The following is a 19,450-nucleotide window of genomic DNA, read 5'->3' as shown; positions in this document are numbered from 1 at the left end:
TCTCATCCCTCCCCCTACTCCCTCTCTCCCTCTTCTCTCATCTCCTCCCCTCCTCCCCTCCTCCCACTTCTCTATCCCTCCCCCTAATCCTCCTCTCCCTCTTCTCTATCCCTCCCCCTCCACCTCTCCTCCCCTTCTCTTTCCCTCTCCCTACACCTCTACTCCCTCTTCTCTATCCCTCCCCTACTCCTCCCTCTCCCTCTTCTCTATCCCTCCCCCTACTCCTCCTCTCCCCTCTTCTCATCCCTCCCCTACTCCTCCTCTCCCTCTTCTCTATCCCCCTCCACCTCTCCTCCCACTTCTCTATCCCTCCCCCTACTCCTCCTCTCCCTCTTCTCTATCCCTCCCCCTCCACCCTCCTCCCTCTTCTCTATCCCCTCCCCCTACTCCTCCTCCCTCCCCTCTTTCTCTATCCCCCTCCACCTCTCCTCCCTCTTCTCTATCCCTCCCCCTACACCTCCCTCCCCTACTCCTCCCCTACCTCTTCTCTATCCCTCCCCCATTACCCTCCTCCCTTCCTTCCTCCCTTCCCTCCCTCCCTCCTCTACTTATCCCTATCTCCTACCGGCTCTCCTCTCCTTCCAGTAGCTTCCTGTAGGTAGCGATCTCTATATCCAGGGCCATCTTGACATTGAGGAGGTCCTGGTACTCTCTGAGGTGACGAGCCATCTCATCCCTTCATCTTGGCGATCTCAGCCTCCAGACGGGTGACGGAGTCCTGGTAACCTCCAGCCTCGTTTCCCAGACGATCCTCCATCTCTCCCATCTGCCTCAGCAGAGACTCGTTCTGTAGGGAGTGGGAGAGAGAGAGAGAGAGAGAGAGAGAGAGAGAGAGTGAGGGAGAGAGAGGGGGAGAGAGAGAGAGAGCGAGAGAGCGAGAGAGAGAGAGAGAGAGAGAGAGAGAGGGAGAGAGAGGGAGAGGGAGAGAGAGGGGGAGAGAGAGAGAGAGAGAGAGAGAGAGAGAGAGAGAGAGAGAGAGAGAGAGCGAGAGAGAGAGCGAGAGAGAGAGAGAGAGAGAGAGAGAGAGAGAGAGAGAGAGAGAGAGGGAGGAATGATTACATAACAGTAAAGTAGGTAAACACGTATCATAGTTAGATTGAGAGGGGGATAGGGGATTCGGGGGAGAGGTGATTGAAGTGATGATAGGTTAGGGAATTATCCTAAAGTGCGTCAGTACCCACATATTTAAAACCATTGGACTGTCAAATACAAGAAGAAACAGAGTAAATTTAGTAATATAGAGTAAGCGTAGTAATATAGAGTAGGGCGTAGGTAATATAGAGTAGGGCTTTAGTAATATAGAGTAGGGCGTAGTAATATAGAGTAGGGCGAGTAATATAGAGTAGGGCTTAGTAATATAGAGTAGGGTGTAGTAATATAGAGTAGGGTGTAGTAACAGGACTACTCACGGGGTTCCCTTGAGAGAGTCGATCTCACAGGTGTAGGACTGGATCTGATGCCTGAACTCCATGCTCTCCTGTTTGGCCTGTCTCAGAGCATCGTTGGGCGGTTCACAGCCTGGTTCAGGTCTGACACCTGAGAGGAGGTGGAGACATGGGGTAGAATAGATGTGTAGTGGTGCTGATGTAGTTAGCTTAGCTACTGTCACTGTGTAGTGGTGCCAATGTAGTTAGCTTAGCTACTGTCACTGTGTAGTGGTGCCAATGTAGTTAGCTTAGCTACTGTCACTGTGTAGTGGTGCCAATGTAGTTAGCTGGAAGTCATTGTCACTGTGTAGTGGTGCCAATGTAGTTAGCTTAGCTACTGTCACTGTCTAGTGGTGCCAATGTAGTTAGCTTAGCCACTGTCACTGTGTAGTGGTGCTGATGTAGTTAGCTTAGCTACTGTCACTGTCTAGTGGTGCTGATGTAGTTAGCTTAGCTACTGTCACTGTGTAGTGGTGCTGATGTAGTTAGCTTAGCTACTGTCACTGTGTAGTGGTGCTGATGTAGTTAGCTTAGCTACTGTCACTGTGTAGTGGTGCTGATGTAGTTAGCTTAGCTACTGTCACTGTGTAGTGGTGCTGCTGTAGTTAGCTTAGCTACTGTCACTGTGTACTGGTGCCAATGTAGTTAGCTTAGCTACTGTCACTGTCTAGTGGTGGGATGTAGTTAGCTTAGCTACTGTCACTGTCTAGTGGTGCTGATGTAGTTAGCTTAGCTACTGTCACTGTCTAGTGGTGCTGATGTAGTTAGCTTAGCTACTGTCAGACTGTCTAGTGGTGCTGATGTAGTTAGCTTAGCTACTGTCACTGTGTACTGGTGCCAATGTAGTTAGCTTAGCTACTGTCACTGTTCTAGTGGTGCTGATGTAGTTAGCTTAGCTACTGTCACTGTCTAGTGGTGCTGATGTAGTTAGCTTAGCTACTGTCACTGTGTAGTGGTGCTGATGTAGTTAGCTTAGCTACTGTCACTGTGTAGTGGTGCCGATGTAGTTAGCTTAGCTACTGTCACTGTGTATGGTGCTGATGTAGTTAGCTTAGCTACTGTCACTGTGTAGTGATGCCGATGTAGTTAGCTTAGCTACTGTCACTGTCTAGTGGTGCTGATGTAGTTAGCTTAGCTACTGTCACTGTCTAGTGGTGCTGATGTAGTTAGCTTAGCTACTGTCACTGTCTAGTGGTGCTGATGTAGTTAGCTTAGCATTGTCAGTAGTGGTGGTGATGTAGTTAGCTTAGCTACTGTCACTGTGTAGTGGTGCTGATGTAGTTAGCTTAGCTACTGTCACTGTGTAGTGGTGCTGATGTAGTTAGCTTAATGTTTGTCACTGTGTAGTGGTGCCGATGTAGTTAGTTTAGCTACTGTCACTGTGTAGTGGTGCTGATGTAGTTAGCTTAGCTACTTATTACTGTGTAGTGGTGCCGATGTGGTTAGCTTAGCTACTGTCACTGTCTATAAAGCTGATGTAGTTAGCTTAGCTACTGTCACTGTCTAGTGGTGCCCTTGTAGTTAGCTTAGCTACTGTCACAGTCCACATATCAATATCCATCTTTAGCTCATCTAGCAATGCTCTGCTTCAAGTACTGGCAATCACTCACAGATAATGTCGTGATTTTACTTCTCATGTTCAGGGTTGGAGTCGATTTCATTTAAATTCCAATTTCAATTTAATGAATTAAATTAATTGAAACAAAATACATAACAAAAAATTGAAATTGTCCTAAGCCAATTTATCTCAACCATCCCGATGAGAGCAATATTACCATATTATATTATATACTACTGTTATAGATGGTTCCTCTGTACTGTTCCATATTATATAATACTGTTATAGATGGTTCCTCTGTACTGTTCCATATTATATACTACTGTTATAGATGGTGTTCACCTTGGACTGGTACCATTCCTCTGCCTCGGAGATGTTCTTGGCTGCGATGCCCTCGTACTGCATACGGATGTCCCTGAGGGCAGCGGTCAGGTCTGGTTTGGACATGTCCATCTGGACCTGCACCGAGGTCTCCTGCATCTGGCTCGTCAGCTCATGGATCTCCTGCGAGGTCAGAGGACAGGGGTTTTAGGTCAGGGGATAAAGGTCAGGGGTCAGAGGTTAGGTGTTATAGGGGTCAACTTGAGTTGAATCAGAGTGGTTTTATATGTAAGAATCAGAATCGCTGCTACAGTGGTTGTTTTTCGTAGTAGTAAAAACAGGATTTTATTTGGATTACTAGCCTTTGTGAAGAGAGGTTCTGATGAACCCTGAAACTTCACGTTTTTTTATAGCGGCGTTAATAAAGTAACACGGTTTTGTGCCTTTTTCTTTTTTAATGATCCTTTAGCATAATGAGCTACTTCTTTCCTCAACGTTCCTGAGTCATTCAATGTACAAAACCCTGGCTCCTACGACACACAGACAGGACCAATGGTCTCTCTCTCTCTCTCTCTCTCTCTCTCTCTCTCTCTCTCTCTCTCTCTCTCGCTCTCTCTCTCTCTCTGCTCTCTCTCTCTCTCTCTCTCTCTCTCAGCCCTAAATATTTCCCAGCTGCTAGTCTCTCTTTCTCATGGTTTAATTTTAGCTGTGCATCTGTTGAACAATGTTACACAGGCCTCGATGTCACAGGCCTAGCTGACACTCTGCCTTAACCAAGTCAGGACAGGGTGTATGGTTGGATATGTATGGTTGGAGATGTATGGTTAGCTGGGAGTACAGTAGCTGGGAGTACAGTATCTGAGAGTATATTAGCTGGGAGTATAGAATCTGGGGACTATAGTATCTGAGAGTATATTAGCTGGGAGTACAGTAGCTGGGAGTATAGTGAAGGTATAGTGAATGGCCCATAGTGAATGGCCTATAGTGAATGGCCCATAGGGAATGGCCCATAGGGAATGGCCCATAGGGAATGGCCCATAGTGAATGGCCCATAGTGAATGGCCCATAGTGAATGGCCCATAGGGAATGGCCCATAGTGAATGGCCCATAGTGAATGGCCCATAGTGAATGGCCCATAATGAATGGCCCATAGTGAATAGCCCATAGTGAATGGCCCATAATGAATGGCCCATAGTGAATGGCCCATAGTGAATGGCCCATAGTGAATGGCCCATAGTGAATGGCCCATAGTGAATGGCCCATAATGAATGGCCCATAGTGAATGGCCCATAATGAATGGCCCATAGTGAATGGCCCATAGTGAATGGCCCATAATGAATGGCCCATAGTGAATGGCCCATAGTGAATGGCCCATAGTGAATGGCCCATAGTGAATGGCCCATAGTGAATGGCCCATAGTGAATGGCCCATAATGAATGGCCTGACAGTGAATGGCCCATAGTGAATGGCCCATAGTGAATGGCCCATAGTGAATGGCCCATAGGCCAGATCCTATTCTCCTGTTTCCACAGCATAATGTGCTGGTTTGATATGTTCTGTTCACATGAACCTCGCAGCATGGTTTGAGCAACTATGGCAGAAGTTCTCAACAGGCCAGCCCAGTTCAGTTTGGCATGGCTGCCTTAGTTGTGTGAAAAGGAGTTAGAATTGTCTCAAAAGGCCATGCAGGACCACACTAACCTCTTCGCGGATCTTCTTGAGGAAGTAATCCTCCTGTAGACTCTCACGTCTCTCCAGGTCCAGCCTGGCCAGAGTGGCAGAGTCCATTGGCCTTAGAAACGAACAAGAACAGGGATAGAGGCTGACGTTTAGTATTGATGTTTCAGCATAAGGCCTTTCCCAAGACGAGAGCCGACAGACTGACACAGAGAGAGAGAGAGAGAGAGAGAGAGAGACAGAGAGGGAGACAGAGACAGAGAGACAGAGAGAGAGACAGAGAGAGAGACAGAGACAGAGACAGAGACAGAGAGAGAGACAGAGAGACAGACAGAGAGAGAGAGTGACAGAGAGAGAGAGACAGACAGACAGACAGACAGACAGACAGTCCATGTTGGTAATCACACTTGCATCAATGATCTCATCTGACTGCAAGTATTTCATTGATCATTTGGTAAGAGAAAGTTCTGAAGGCAGACAAAGAGAGAGAGAAAGGAGAGGGGGAAGTGTGACTCACAGCTCTGAAGGCAGAAAGGTTGTTCTCTGCCTCTTCCCTCTGTGGATCTCCTCCTGCAGTCTGGAGGGAGGGAGGGAGGGAGGGAGGGAGGAGGGAGGGAGGGAGGGAGGGAGGGAGGGAGGAAGAGAGGGAGGGAGGGAGGGAGGGGGAGGGAGGGAGGAGGGGGAGGGAGGGAGGAGGGGGGGGAGGAGGAGGGGGGAGGGGAGGGAGGAGGGAGGGGGGAAGAGAGGGAGGGAGGGGGAGGGAGAGGGAGGGAGGGAGAGGGGGGAGGGGGAGGGAGGGAGGGAGGGAGGGAGGGAGGGAGGGGGGGGAGGAGGGAGGGAGGGAGGAGGAGGGAGGGAGGGGAGGGGAGGGAGGGGGGAGGGAGGGAGGGAGGGAGGGAGGAGGGAGGGAGGGAGGAGGGAGGGAGGGATTAAAGAAAGGTTCAATTTGAGTTTACAGATTCAAATGCAGCCCTTTTCCTCCTGTTTGTGCCTGTTGGAAGACTCTGGACCCTTCCACAGTCTCTCTCTCTGACTACAGGAATAGAGTCTGGACCCTTCCACAGTCTCTCTCTCTGACTACAGGAATAGGGTCTGGACCCTTCCACAGTCTCTCTCTCTGACTACAGGGAATAGAGTCTGGACCCTTCCACAGTCTCTCTCTCTCTCTCTGACTACAGGAATAGAGTCTGACCCTTCCACAGTCTCTCTCTGACTACAGGAATAGAGTCTGACCCTTCCACAGTCTCTCTCTCTCTGACTACAGGAATAGAGTCTGGACCCTTCCACAGTCTCTCTCTCTCTCTGACTACAGGAATAGTCTGACCCTTCCACAGTCTCTACTCTGACTACAGGAATAGGGTCTGGACCCTTCCACAGTCTCTCTCTCTCTCTGACTACAGGAATAGAGTCTGACCCTTCCACAGTCTCTCTGACTACAGGAATAGAGTCTGGACCCTTCCACAGTCTTCTCTCTCTGACTACAGGAAAAGGTCTGGACCCTTCCACAGTATCTATCTCTGACTACATGAATAGAGTCTGGACCCTTCCACAGTCTCTCTGTGACTACAGGAATAGTCAGACCTCTTCCACAGTCTCTCTCTCTCTGACTACAGGAATAGTCTGGACCTTCCACAGTCTCTCTCTCTCTCTGACTACAGAAATAGAGTCTGGACCCTTCCACAGTCTCTCTGACTACAGGAATAGGGTCTGACCCTTCCACAGTCTCTCTCTCTCTGACTACAGGAATAGAGTCTGGACCCTTCCACAGTCTCTCTGACTACAGGAATAGAGTCTGGACCCTTCCACAGTCTCTCTCTGACTACAGGAATAAGGGTCTGGACCCTTCCACAGTCTCTCTCTGACTACAGGAATAGGGTCTGGACCCTTCCACAGTCTCTCTCTGACTACAGGAATAGAGTCTGGACTCTTCCACAGTCTCTCTCTCTCTGACTACAGGAATAGAGTCTGGACCATTCCACAGTCTCTCTCTCTGACACAGGAATAGAGTCTGGACCCTTCCACAGTCTCTCTCTCTCTGACTACAGGAATAGAGTCTGGACCCTTCCACAGTCTCTCTCTCTCTCTCTGACTACAGGAATAGTCTGGACCCTTCCACAGTCTCTCTCTCTCTGACTACAGGAATAGAGTCTGACCCCTTCCACAGTCTCTCTCTCTCTGACTACAGGAATAGAGTCTGGACCCTTCCACAGTCTCTCTCTCTCTCTCTGACTACAGGAATAGAGTCTGACTCTTCCACAGTCTCTCTCTCTCTGATCACAGGAATAGAGTCTGGACCCTTCCACAGTCTCTCTCTCTGACCACAGGAATAGGGTCTGGACCCTTCCACAGTCTCTCTGACTACAGGAATAGAGTCTGGACCCTTCCACAGTCTCTCTCTCTGACTACAGGGAATAGAGTCTGGACCCTTCCACAGTCTCTCTCTCTCTGACTACAGGAATAGAGTCTGGACCCTTCCACAGTCTCTCTCTCTCTGACTACAGGAATAGGGTCTGACCCTTCACAGTCTCTCTCTCTCTGACTACAGGAATAGAGTCTGGACCCTTCCACAGTCTCTCTCTCTCTCTGACTACAGGAATAGAGTCTGGACCCTTCCACAGTCTCTCTCTGACTACAGGAATAGGGTCTGACCCTTCCACAGTCTCTCTCTCTGACTACAGGAATAGGGTCTGGACCCTTCCACAGTCTCTCTGACTACAGGAATAGAGTCTGACTCTTCCACAGTCTCTCTCTCTCTGACTACAGGAATAGAGTCTGGACCATTCCACAGTCTCTCTCTGACTACAGGAATAGAGTCTGGACCCTTCCACAGTCTCTCTGACTACAGAAGAATCTGGACCCTTCCACAGTCTTCTCTGACACAGGAATAGAGTCTGGACCCTTCCATGTCTCTCTCTGACTACAGGAATAGTCTGGACCCTTCCACAGTCTCTCTCTCTGACTACAGTGAATAGAGTCTGGACCCTTCCACAGTCTCTCTCTGACTACAGGAATAGAGTCTGGACCCTTCCACAGTCTCTCTCTCTGACTACAGGAATAGAGTCTGACTCTTCCACAGTCTCTCTCTGACTACAGGAATAGAGTCTGGACCCTTCCACAGTCTCTCTCTCTGACTACAGGAATAGGGTCTGGACCCTTCCACAGTCTCTCTCTCTGACTTCAGGAATAGAGTCTGGGACCCTTCCACAGTCTCTCTCTGACTACAGGAATAGAGTCTGGACCCTTCCACAGTCTCTCTCTCTGACTACAGGAATAGAGTCTGACCCTTCCACAGTCTCTCTCTCTCTCTGACTAGGAATAGAGTCTGGACCCTTCCACAGTCTCTCTCTCTGACTACAGGAAATAGAGTCTGGACCTTCCACAGTCTCTCTCTCTGACTACAGAATAGAGTCTGGACCCTTCCACAGTCTCTCTGACTACAGGAATAGAGTCTGGACCCTTCCACAGTCTCTCTCTGACTACAGTGGAATAGAGTCTGGACCTTCCACAGTCTCTCTGACTACAGGAATAGAGTCTGAACCCTTCCACAGTCTCTCTCTCTCTGACTACAGGAATAGAGTCTGGACCCTTCCACAGTCTCTCTCTCTGACTACAGGAATAGAGTCTGACCCTTCCACAGTCTCTCTCTGACTACAGGAATAGGGTCTGGACCCTTCCACAGTCTCTCTCTGACTACAGGAATAGAGTCTGACCTTCCATCAGTCTCTCTCTGACTACAGGAATAGAGTCTGACCCTTCCACAGTCTCTCTCTCTCTGACTACAGGAATAGTCTGGACCCTTCCACAGTCTCTCCTGCCAGGAATAGTCTGGACCTCTTCCACAGTCTCTCTCTCTCTCTGACTACAGGAATAGGGAGTCTGGACCCTTCCACAGTCTCTCTCTGACTACAGGAATAGTCTGGACCCTTCCACAGTCCCTCTCTCTCTCTGACTACAGGAATATAGTCTGGACCTTCCACAGTCTCTCTCTGACTACAGGAATAGAGTCTGACCTTCCACAGTCTCTCTCTGACTACAGGAATAGAGTCTGGACTCTTCCATAGATCTCTCTCTCTCTGATTCCCAGGAATAGAGTCTGGACCCTTCCACAGTCTCTCTCTCTGACTACAGGAATAGTCTGGACCCTTCCACAGTCTCTCTGACTACAGGAATAGGGTCTGGACCCTTCCACAGTCTCTCTCTCTCTCCTGACTACAGGAATAGAGTCTGGACCCTTCCACAGTCTCTCTCTCTGACTACAGGAATAGTCTGGACCCTTCCACAGTCCTCTCTCTCTGACTACAGGAATATAGTCTGGACCCTTCCACAGTCTCTCTCTGACTACAGGAATAGAGTCTGGACCTTCCACAGTCTCTGATTACAGGAATAGAGTCTAGGACCCTTCCACAGTCTCTCTCTCTCTGACTACAGGAATAGAGTCTGGACTCTTCCAGTCTCTCTCTCTCTGACTACAGGAATAGAGTCTGGACCCTTCCACAGTCTCTCTCTCTGACTACAGGAATAGGGTCTGGACCCTTCCACAGTCTCTCTCTCTCTGACTCAGGCCAGAGTCTGGACCCTTCCACAGGACTACAGGAATAGAGTCTGGACCCTTCCACAGTCTCTCTCTCTGACTACAGGAATAAAGTCCCAGGACCTTCCACAGTCCCTCTCTCTCTCTCTGACTACAGGAATAAGGTGGACCCTTCACAGTCTCATCTCTACAGCTACAGGAATATAGTCTGGACCCTTCCTGATCTCTCTCTCTGACTACAGGAATAGAGTCTGGACCCTTCCACAGTCTCTCCCTCCTCTCTGACTACAGGAATAGAGTCTGTGGATGCAGCTTCCACAGTCTCTCTCTCTCTGACTACAGGAATGAGTCTGGACCCTTCCACAATCTCTCACTCTCTGACTACAGGAATGGGAGGTCTGAACCCTTCCCACAGATCTCTCTCTCTGACTACAGGGCAGAGTCTGGACCCTTCCACAGTCTCTCTCTCCTCTCTGACTACGGAACCAAGTCACAGACCCTTCCACAGTCTCTCTCTCTGACTACAGGAATAGGGTCTGGACCCTTCCACAGTCTCTCTCTCTGACTACAGGAATAGAGTCTGGACCCTTCCACAGTCTCTCTCTCTCTGACTACAGGAATAGAGTCTGGACCCTTCCACAGTCTCTCTCTCTCTCTGACTACAGGAATAGTCTGGACCCTTCCACAGTCTCTCTCTGACTACAGGAATAGGGTCTGGACCCTTCCACAGTCTCTCTCTCTCTGACTACAGGAATAGAGTCTGGACCCTTCCACAGTCTCTCTCTCTCTGACTACAGGAATAGTCTGGACCCTTCCACAGTCCCTCTCTCTCTCTGACTACAGGAATATAGTCTGGACCCTTCCACAGTCTCTCTCTCTCTGACTACAGGAATAGAGTCTGGACCCTTCCACAGTCTCTCTCTGACTACAGGAATAGAGTCTGGACTCTTCCACAGTCTCTCTCTCTCTGACTACAGGAATAGAGTCTGGACCCTTCCACAGTCTCTCTCTCTCTCTGACTACAGGAATAGTCTGGACCCTTCCACAGTCTCTCTCTGACTACAGGAATAGGGTCTGGACCCTTCCACAGTCTCTCTCTCTGACTACAGGAATATAGTCTGGACCCTTCCACAGTCTCTCTCTCTGACTACAGGAATAGAGTCTGGACCCTTCCACAGTCTCTCTCTCTCTGACTACAGGAATAGAGTCTGGACCCTTCCACAGTCTCTCTCTCTGACTACAGGAATAGAGTCTGGACCCTTCCACAGTCTCTCTCTCTCTGACTACAGGAATAGAGTCTGGACCCTTCCACAGTCTCTCTCTCTCTCTGACTACAGGAATAGTCTGGACCCTTCCACAGTCTCTCTCTGACTACAGGAATAGGGTCTGGACCCTTCCACAGTCTCTCTCTCTCTGACTACAGGAATAGAGTCTGAACCCTTCCACAGTCTCTCTCTCTCTGACTACAGGAATAGAGTCTGGACCCTTCCACAGTCTCTCTCTCTCTGACTACAGGAATAGAGTCTGACCCTTCCACAGTCTCTCTCTCTCTGACTACAGGAATAGTCTGGACCCTTCCACAGTCTCTCTGACTACAGGAATAGGTCTGGACCCTTCCACAGTCTCTCTCTCTCTCTGACTACAGGAATAGAGTCTGGACCCTTCCACAGTCTCTCTCTGACTACAGGAATAGTCTGACCCTTCCACAGTCCTCTCTCTCTGACTACAGGAATATAGTCTTGGACCCTTCCACAGTCTCTCTCTCTCTGACTACAGGAATAGAGTCTGGACCCTTCCACAGTCTCTCTCTGACTACAGGAATAAGTCTGGACCTTTCCACAGTCTCTCTCTCTCTGACTACAGGAATAGAGTCTGACCCTTCCACAGTCTCTCTCTCTCTGACTACAGGAATAGTCTGGACCCCTTCCACAGTCTCTCTCTGACTACAGGAATAGGGTCTGGACCCTTCCACAGTCTCTCTCTCTCTGACTACAGGAATAGAGTCTGGACCCTTCCACAGTCTCTCTCTCTGACTACAGGAATAGTCTGGACCTTCCACAGTCTCTCTCTCTGACTACAGGAATAGAGTCTGACCCTTCCACAGTCTCTCTCTCTGACTACAGGAATAGAGTCTGGACTCTTCCACAGTCTCTCTCTCTGACTACAGGAATAGAGTCTGGACTCTTCCACAGTCTCTTCTCTCTCTGACTACAGGAACATAGTCTGGACCCCTTCCACAGTCTCTCTCTCTGACTACAGGAATAGAGTCTGGACCCTTCCACAGTCTCTCTCTCTCTGACTACAGGAATAGAGTCTGGACTCTTCCACAGTCTCTCTCTCTCTCTGACTACAGGAATAGAGTCTGGACTCTTCCACAGTCTCTCTCTCTGACTACAGGAATAGGAGTCTGGACCCTTCCACAGTCTCTCTCTCTCTGACTACAGGAATAGAGTCTGGACCCTTCCACAGCTCTCTGACTACCAGGAATAGAGTCTGGACCCTTCCACAGTCTCTCTCTCTCTCTGACTACAGGAATAGAGTCTCTGGACCCTTCCAGTCTCTCTCTCTGACTACAGGAATATAGTCTGGACCCTTCCACAGTCTCTCTCTGACTACAGGAATAGAGTCTGACCCTTCCACAGTCTCTCTCTCTGACTACAGTGAATAGAGTCTGGACCCTTCCACAGTCTCTCTCTGACTACAGGAATAGAGTCTGGACCCTTCCACAGTCTCTCACTCTCTGACTACAGGAATAGAGTCTGAACCCTTCCACAGTCTCTCTCTCTCTGACTACAGGAATAGAGTCTGACCCTTCCACAGTCTCTCTCTCTCTGACTACAGGAATAGAGTCTGGACCCCTTCCACAGTCTCTCTCTCTCTGACTACAGGAATAGGGTCTGGACCCTTCCACAGTCTCTCTCTCTGACTACAGGAATAGAGTCTGGACCCTTCCACAGTCTCTCTCTCTGACTACAGGAATAGAGTCTGGACCCTTCCACAGTCTCTCTCTCTCTGACTACAGGAATAGTCTGGACCCTTCCACAGTCTCTCTGACTACAGGAATAGGGTCTGGACCCTTCCACAGTCTCTCTCTCTCTGACTACAGGAATAGAGTCTGACCCTTCCACAGTCTCTCTCTCTCTGACTACAGGAATAGTCTGACCCTTCCACAGTCTCTCTGACTACAGGAATATAGTCTGGACCCTTCCACAGTCTCTCTCTCTCTGACTACAGGAATAGAGTCTGGACCCTTCCACAGTCTCTCTCTGACTACAGGAATAGAGTCTGGACTCTTCCACAGTCTCTCTCTCTCTGACTACAGGAATAGAGTCTGGACCCTTCCACAGTCTCTCTCTCTCTGACTACAGGAATAGTCTGGACCCTTCCACAGTCTCTCTCTGATTACAGGAATAGGGTCTGGACCCTTCCACAGTCTCTCTCTCTGACTACAGGAATATAGTCTGACCCTTCCACAGTCTCTCTCTCTCTGACTACAGGAATAGAGTCTGGACCCTTCCACAGTCTCTCTCTCTGACTACAGGAATAGAGTCTGGACCCTTCCACAGTCTCTCTCTGACTACAGGAATAGAGTCTGGACCCTTCCACAGTCTCTCTTCTCTGACTACAGGAATAGAGTCTGGACCCTTCCACAGTCTCTCTCTCTCTGACTACAGGAATAGTCTGGACCCTTCCACAGTCTCTCTCTGACTACAGGAATAGGGTCTGGACCTTCCACAGTCTCTCTCTGACTACAGGAATAGAGTCTGAACCCTTCCACAGTCTCTCTCTCTGACTACAGGAATAGAGTCTGGACCCTTCCACAGTCTCTCTCTCTGACTACAGGAATAGAGTCTGGACCCTTCCACAGTCTCTCTCTCTGACTACAGGAATAGGGTCTGGACCCTTCCACAGTCTCTCTCTCTCTGACTACAGGAATAGAGTCTGGACCCTTCCACAGTCTCTCTCTGACTACAGGAATAGAGTCTGGACCCTTCCACAGTCTCTCTCTCTCTCTGACTACAGGAATAGTCTGACCCTTCCACAGTCTCTCTGACTACAGGAATAGGGTCTGGACCCTTCCACAGTCTCTCTCTCTGACTACAGGAATAGAGTCTGGACCCTTCCACAGTCTCTCTCTCTCTGACTACAGGAATAGAGTCTGGACCTTCCACAGTCTCTCTCTCTGACTACAGGAATAGAGTCTGGACCTTTCCACAGTCTCTCTGACTACAGGAATAGGGTCTGGACCCTTCCACAGTCTCTCTCTGACTACAGGAATAGGGTCTGGACCCTTCCACAGTCTCTCTCTCTGACTACAGGAATAGAGTCTGGACCCTTCCACAGTCTCTCTCTCTGACTACAGGAATAGAGTCTGGACCCTTCCACAGTCTCTCTCTCTCTGACTACAGGAATAGTCTGGACCCTTCCACATCTCTCTCTCTCTGACTACAGGAATAGAGTCTGGACCCTTCCACAGTCTCTCTCTGACTACAGGAATAGAGTCTGGACTCTTCCACAGTCTCTCTCTGACTACAGGAATAGAGTCTGGACTCTTCCACAGTCTCTCTCTCTCTCTGACTACAGGAACATAGTCTGGACCCTTCCACAGTCTCTCTCTGACTACAGGAATAGAGTCTGGACCCTTCCACAGTCTCTCTCTCTGACTACAGGAATAGAGTCTGGACTCTTCCACAGTCTCTCTCTCTCTGACTACAGGAATAGAGTCTGGACTCTTCCACAGTCTCTCTCTCTGACTACAGGAACAGAGTCTGGACCCTTCCACAGTCTCTCTCTCTCTGACTACAGGAATAGTCTGGACCCTTCCACAGTCTCTCTCTGACTACAGGAATAGAGTCTGGACCCTTCCACAGTCTCTCTCTCTCTGACTACAGGAATAGAGTCTCTCCACAGTCTCTCTCTCTGTCTACAGGAATAGAGTCTGGACCCTTCCACAGTCTCTCTCTGACTACAGGAATATAGTCTGGACCCTTCCACAGTCTCTCTCTCTGACTACAGGAATAGAGTCTGGACCCTTCCACAGTCTCTCTCTCTGACTACAGGAATAGAGTCTGGACCCTTCCACTCTCTCTGACTACAGGAATAGAGTCTGGACCCTTCCACAGTCTCTCTCTGACTACAGGAATATAGTCTGGACCCTTCCACAGTCTCTCACTCTCTGACTACAGGAATAGAGTCTGGACCCTTCCACAGTCTCTCTCTCTCTGACTACAGGAATAGAGTCTGGACCCTTCCACAGTCTCTCTGACTACAGGAATATAGTCTGGACCCTTCCACAGTCTCTCTTTCTGACTACAGGAATAGGGTCTGGACCCTTCCACAGTCTCTCTCTCTGACTACAGGAATGAGAGTCTGGACCCTTCCACAGTCTCTCTCTGACTACAGGAATAGAGTCTGGACCCTTCCACAGTCTCTCTCTCTCTCTGACTACAGGAATATAGTCTGGACCCTTCCAGTCTTCTCTGACTACAGGAATAGAGTCTGGACCCTTCCACAGTCTCTCTCTCTCTCTGACTACAGGAATAGAGTCTGGACCCTTCCACAGTCTCTCTCTGACTACAGGAATAGAGTCTGGACCCTTCCACAGTCCTCTCTCTCTGACTACAGGAATATAGTCTGGACCCTTCCACAGTCTCTCTCTCTGACTACAGGAATAGAGTCTGGACCCTTCCACAGTCTCTCTCTCTCTGACTACAGGAATAGAGTCTGGACCCTTCCACAGTCTCTCTCTCTGACTACAGGAATATAGTCTGGACCCTTCCACAGTCTCTCTCTCTCTGACTACAGGAATAGTCTGACCCTTCCACAGTCTCTCTCTCTGACTACAGGAATATAGTCTGGACCCTTCCACAGTCTCTCTCTGACTACAGAAATAGTCTGGACCCTTCCACAGTCTCTCTCTCTCTGACTACAGGAATAGAGTCTGGACCCCTTCCACAGTCTCTCTCTCTCTGACTACAGGAATAGAGTCTGGACCCTTCCACAGTCTCTCTCTGACTACAGGAATAGAGTCTGGACCCTTCCACAGTCTCTCTCTCTGACTACAGGAATATAGTCTGGACCCTTCCACAGTCTCTCTCTCTCTGACTACAGGAATATAGTCTGGACCCTTCCACAGTCTCTCTCTCTCTCTGACTACAGGAATAGAGTCTGGACCCTTCCACAGTCTCTCTCTCTCTGACTACAGGAATATAGTCTGAACCCTTCCACAGTCTCTCTCTCTGACTACAGGAATAGAGTCTGGACCCTTCCACAGTCTCTCTCTCTGACTACAGGAATAGAGTCTGGACCCTTCCACAGTCTCTCTCTCTCTGACTACAGGAATAGTATGGACCCTTCCACATTCTCTCTCTCTCTGACTACAGGAATGGACCCTTCCACAGTCTCTCTCTGACTACAGGAATAGAGTCTGACCCTTCCACAGTCTCTCTGACTACAGGAATAGAGTCTGGACCCTTCCACAGTCTCTCTCTCTCTGACTACAGGAATAGTCTGGACCCTTCCACAGTCTCTCTCTCTCTGACTACAGGAATAGAGTCTGGACCCTTCCACAGTCTCTCTCTCTGACTACAGGAATATAGTCTGACCCTTCCACAACCCTCTCTGACACAGGAATAGAGTCTGGACCATTCTCTCTCTGACTACAGGAATAGAGTCTGGACCCTTCCACAGTCTCTCTCTCTCTCTGACTACAGGAATAGAGTCTGACCCTTCCACAGTCTCTCTCTCTCTGACTACAGGAATAGAGTCTGACCCTTCCACAGTCTCTCTCTCTGACTACAGGAATAGAGTCTGGACCATTCCACAGTCTCTCTCTCTGACTACAGGAATAGAGTCTGACCCTTCCACAGTCTCTCTCTGACTACTCTGACTACAGTCTCTCTCTCTCTAATAAGTGGACCCTTCCACAGTCTCTCTCACTGACCCTTCTGGACCATTCCACAGTCTCTCTCTCTGACTACAGGAATAGAGTCTGGACCCTTCCACAGTCTCTCTCTCTGACTACAGGAATAGAGTCTGGACCATTCCACAGTCTCTCTCTCTGACTACAGGAATAGAGTCTGGACCCTTCACAGTCTCTCTCTCTGACTACAGGAATAGTCTGGACCCTTCCACAGTCTCTCTCTCTCTCTGACTACAGGAATAGAGTCTGGACCCTTCCACAGTCTCTCTCTCTCTGACTACAGGAATAGAGTCTGGACCCTTCCACAGTCTCTCTCTCTGACTACAGGAATAGAGTCTGGACCCTTCCACTCTTCTACAGGAATAGAGTCTGGACCCTTCCACAGTCTCTCTCTGACTACAGGAATATAGTCTGGACCCTTCCACAGTCTCTCTGACTACAGGAATAGTCTGGATCCTTCCACAGTCTCTCTCTGACTACAGGAATAGAGTTTTGACCCTTCCACAGTCTCTCTCTGACTACAGGAATAGATTCTGGACCCTTCCACAGTCTCTCTCTCTGACTACAGGAATAGTCTGGACCCTTCCACAGTCTCTCTCTCTCTGACTACAGGAATAGAGTCTGGACCCTTCCACAGTCTCTCTCTCTCTGACTACAGGAATAGAGTCTGGACCCTTCCACAGTCTCTCTCTCTGACTATAGGAATAGAGTCTGGACACAGTCTCTCTCTGACTACAGGAATATAGTCTGGACCCTTCCACAGTCTCTCTCTCTCTGACTACAGGAATAGAGTCTGGACCCTTCCACAGTCTCTCTCTCTCTGACTACAGGAATAGAGTCTGGACCATTCCACAGTCTCTCTCTCTCTCTGACTACAGGAATAGAGTCTGGACCCTTCCACAATCTCTCTCTCTGACTACAGGAATAGGAGTCTGGACCCTTCCACAGTCTCTCTCTCTCTGACTACAGGAATAGAGTCTGGACCCTTCCACAATCTCTCTCTCTCTGACTACAGGAATAGAGTCTGGACCTTCCACAGTCTCTCTCTCTGACTACAGGAATAGAGTCTGACCCTTCCACAGTCTCTCTCTGACTACAGGAATAGAGTCTGACTCCATCAAAGTCTCTCTCTGACTACAGGAATAGAGTCTGGACCCTTCCACATTCTCTCTCTCTCTCTGACTACAGGAATAGAGTCTGGACCCTTCCACAGTCTCTCTCTCTGACTACAGGAATAGAGTCTGGACCCTTCCACAGTCTCTCTGACTACAGGAATAGAGTCTGGACCCTTCCACAGTCTCTCTCTCTGACTACAGGAATGACTGGACTCCATCAAAGTCTCTCTCTGACTACAGGAATAGAGTCTGGACCCTTCCACAGTCTCTCTCTCTCTGACTACAGGAATAGAGTCTGGACCCTTCCACAGTCTCTCTCTCTGACTACAGGAATAGAGTCTGACCCTTCCACAGTCTCTCTCTCTGACTACAGGAATAGAGTCTGGACCTTCCACACCCTTCTAACACAGTCTCTTCCACAGTCTCTCTCTGACTACAGGAATAGAGTCTGGACCCTTCCACAGTCTCTCTCTCTGACTACAGGAATAGTCTGGACCCTTCCACAGTCTCTCTGACTACAGGAATAGAGTCTGGACCCTTCCACAGTCTCTCTCTCTCTCTGACTACAGGAATAGAGTCTGGACCCTTCCACAGTCTCTCTCTCTCTGACTACAGGAATAGAGTCTGGACCCTTCCACAGTCTCTCTCTCTCTGACTACAGGAATAGAGTCTGGACCCTTCCACAGTCTCTCTCTCTCTCTGACTACAGGAATAGAGTCTGGACAGTCCTTCCACAGTCTCTCTCTCTGACTACAGGAATAGAATCTGGACCCTTCCACAGTCTCTCTCTCTCTGACTACAGGAATAGAGTCTGGACCCTACCACATTCTCTCTGTGACTACAGGAATAGAGTCTTGTCTAGTATGTGTAATGGTTGGCAGTCCAGGCTATTTGTATGCAGTATCACAGAGGAAAAGATTGACGGCTACATGTGCAATGCGTTTGATTTTACCATCGGCGATAATACCCCTTCAGAGGTCACACAGCCAAGGGTGTGTTCTATCACCTGATCTAAGATCAGTCTCTACCAGGTCTGGTAAACCAGGGTACAGAAAGACCTGATCTGATCAGAATTCCTATTCTGAGACTCTTTATGACTACCAACCCCGAGCTGATCTGAGGTCAGTGTTACACAGCAGCTGCGTATTCCACCCCCAACCTTCTCAACTTTTCCTTCCACTTCCACAGTATTTTGCCTCCCCTTCCCCCCTTTCCCCCTCATTCCCCCTTCTTCACGGCATCCTTTCACACCCCCCCTCCCGTTCCCCCCCATCCCCCATCCCCCTCCCCCCTCCCCCAGAGGCCTTGAAGGAGATAGACCCTACCAGCTGTTGCAGTAACGGAGAGACAATCCAATACAAAAACGCCAGAGATGATTTCACACCGCTGATCCAATAGCTTTTAAATAGAAAACATCTATTAACAGCTCTGCAAACCGTTGCATTGACTAAAATGTATCACCACAAATGAGATGTCTCTCACTGGTTGTGGGAACGTATAGAAAACACACGCACTGTTGGAGGCACAAGCCCAAAGGTATGTCAGCGTGGTCTGTTAAAATATGTTACCATGAAATAAAACAGGTGACTTACAGCCAGGTGACTTACAGCCAAGTGACTTACAGCCAGGTGACTTACAGCCAGGTGACTTATAGCCAGGTGACTTATAGCCAGGTGACTTATAGCCAGGTGACTTATAGCCAGGTGACTTACAGCCAAGTGACTTATAGCCAGGTGACTTATAGCCAGGTGACTTACAGCCAGGTGACTTACAGCCAGGTGACTTACAGCCAGGTGACTTATAGCCAGGTGACTTATAGCCAGGTGACTTATAGCCAGGTGACTTATAGCCAAGTGACTTATAGCCAGGTGACTTATAGCCAGGTGACTTATAGCCAGG

The 19,450-nt window shown here is 49.2% G+C and overlaps 1 pseudogene; it reads right to left on the bottom strand.

Moving 5' to 3' along the window:
- Window positions 1-670: 670 nt before the first annotated feature.
- The window catches only part of LOC135534326 (desmin-like), a 19,954-nt pseudogene continuing 1,174 nt past the window's right edge, over window positions 671-19,450 (bottom strand).

Source organism: Oncorhynchus masou, unplaced genomic scaffold (assembly GCF_036934945.1).
Source record: "Oncorhynchus masou masou isolate Uvic2021 unplaced genomic scaffold, UVic_Omas_1.1 unplaced_scaffold_3259, whole genome shotgun sequence".
NCBI lineage: Eukaryota > Metazoa > Chordata > Actinopteri > Salmoniformes > Salmonidae > Oncorhynchus > Oncorhynchus masou.
Note: the sequence above shows the minus strand (reverse complement) of the source record. Positions and strands in the feature narration are given on the sequence as shown.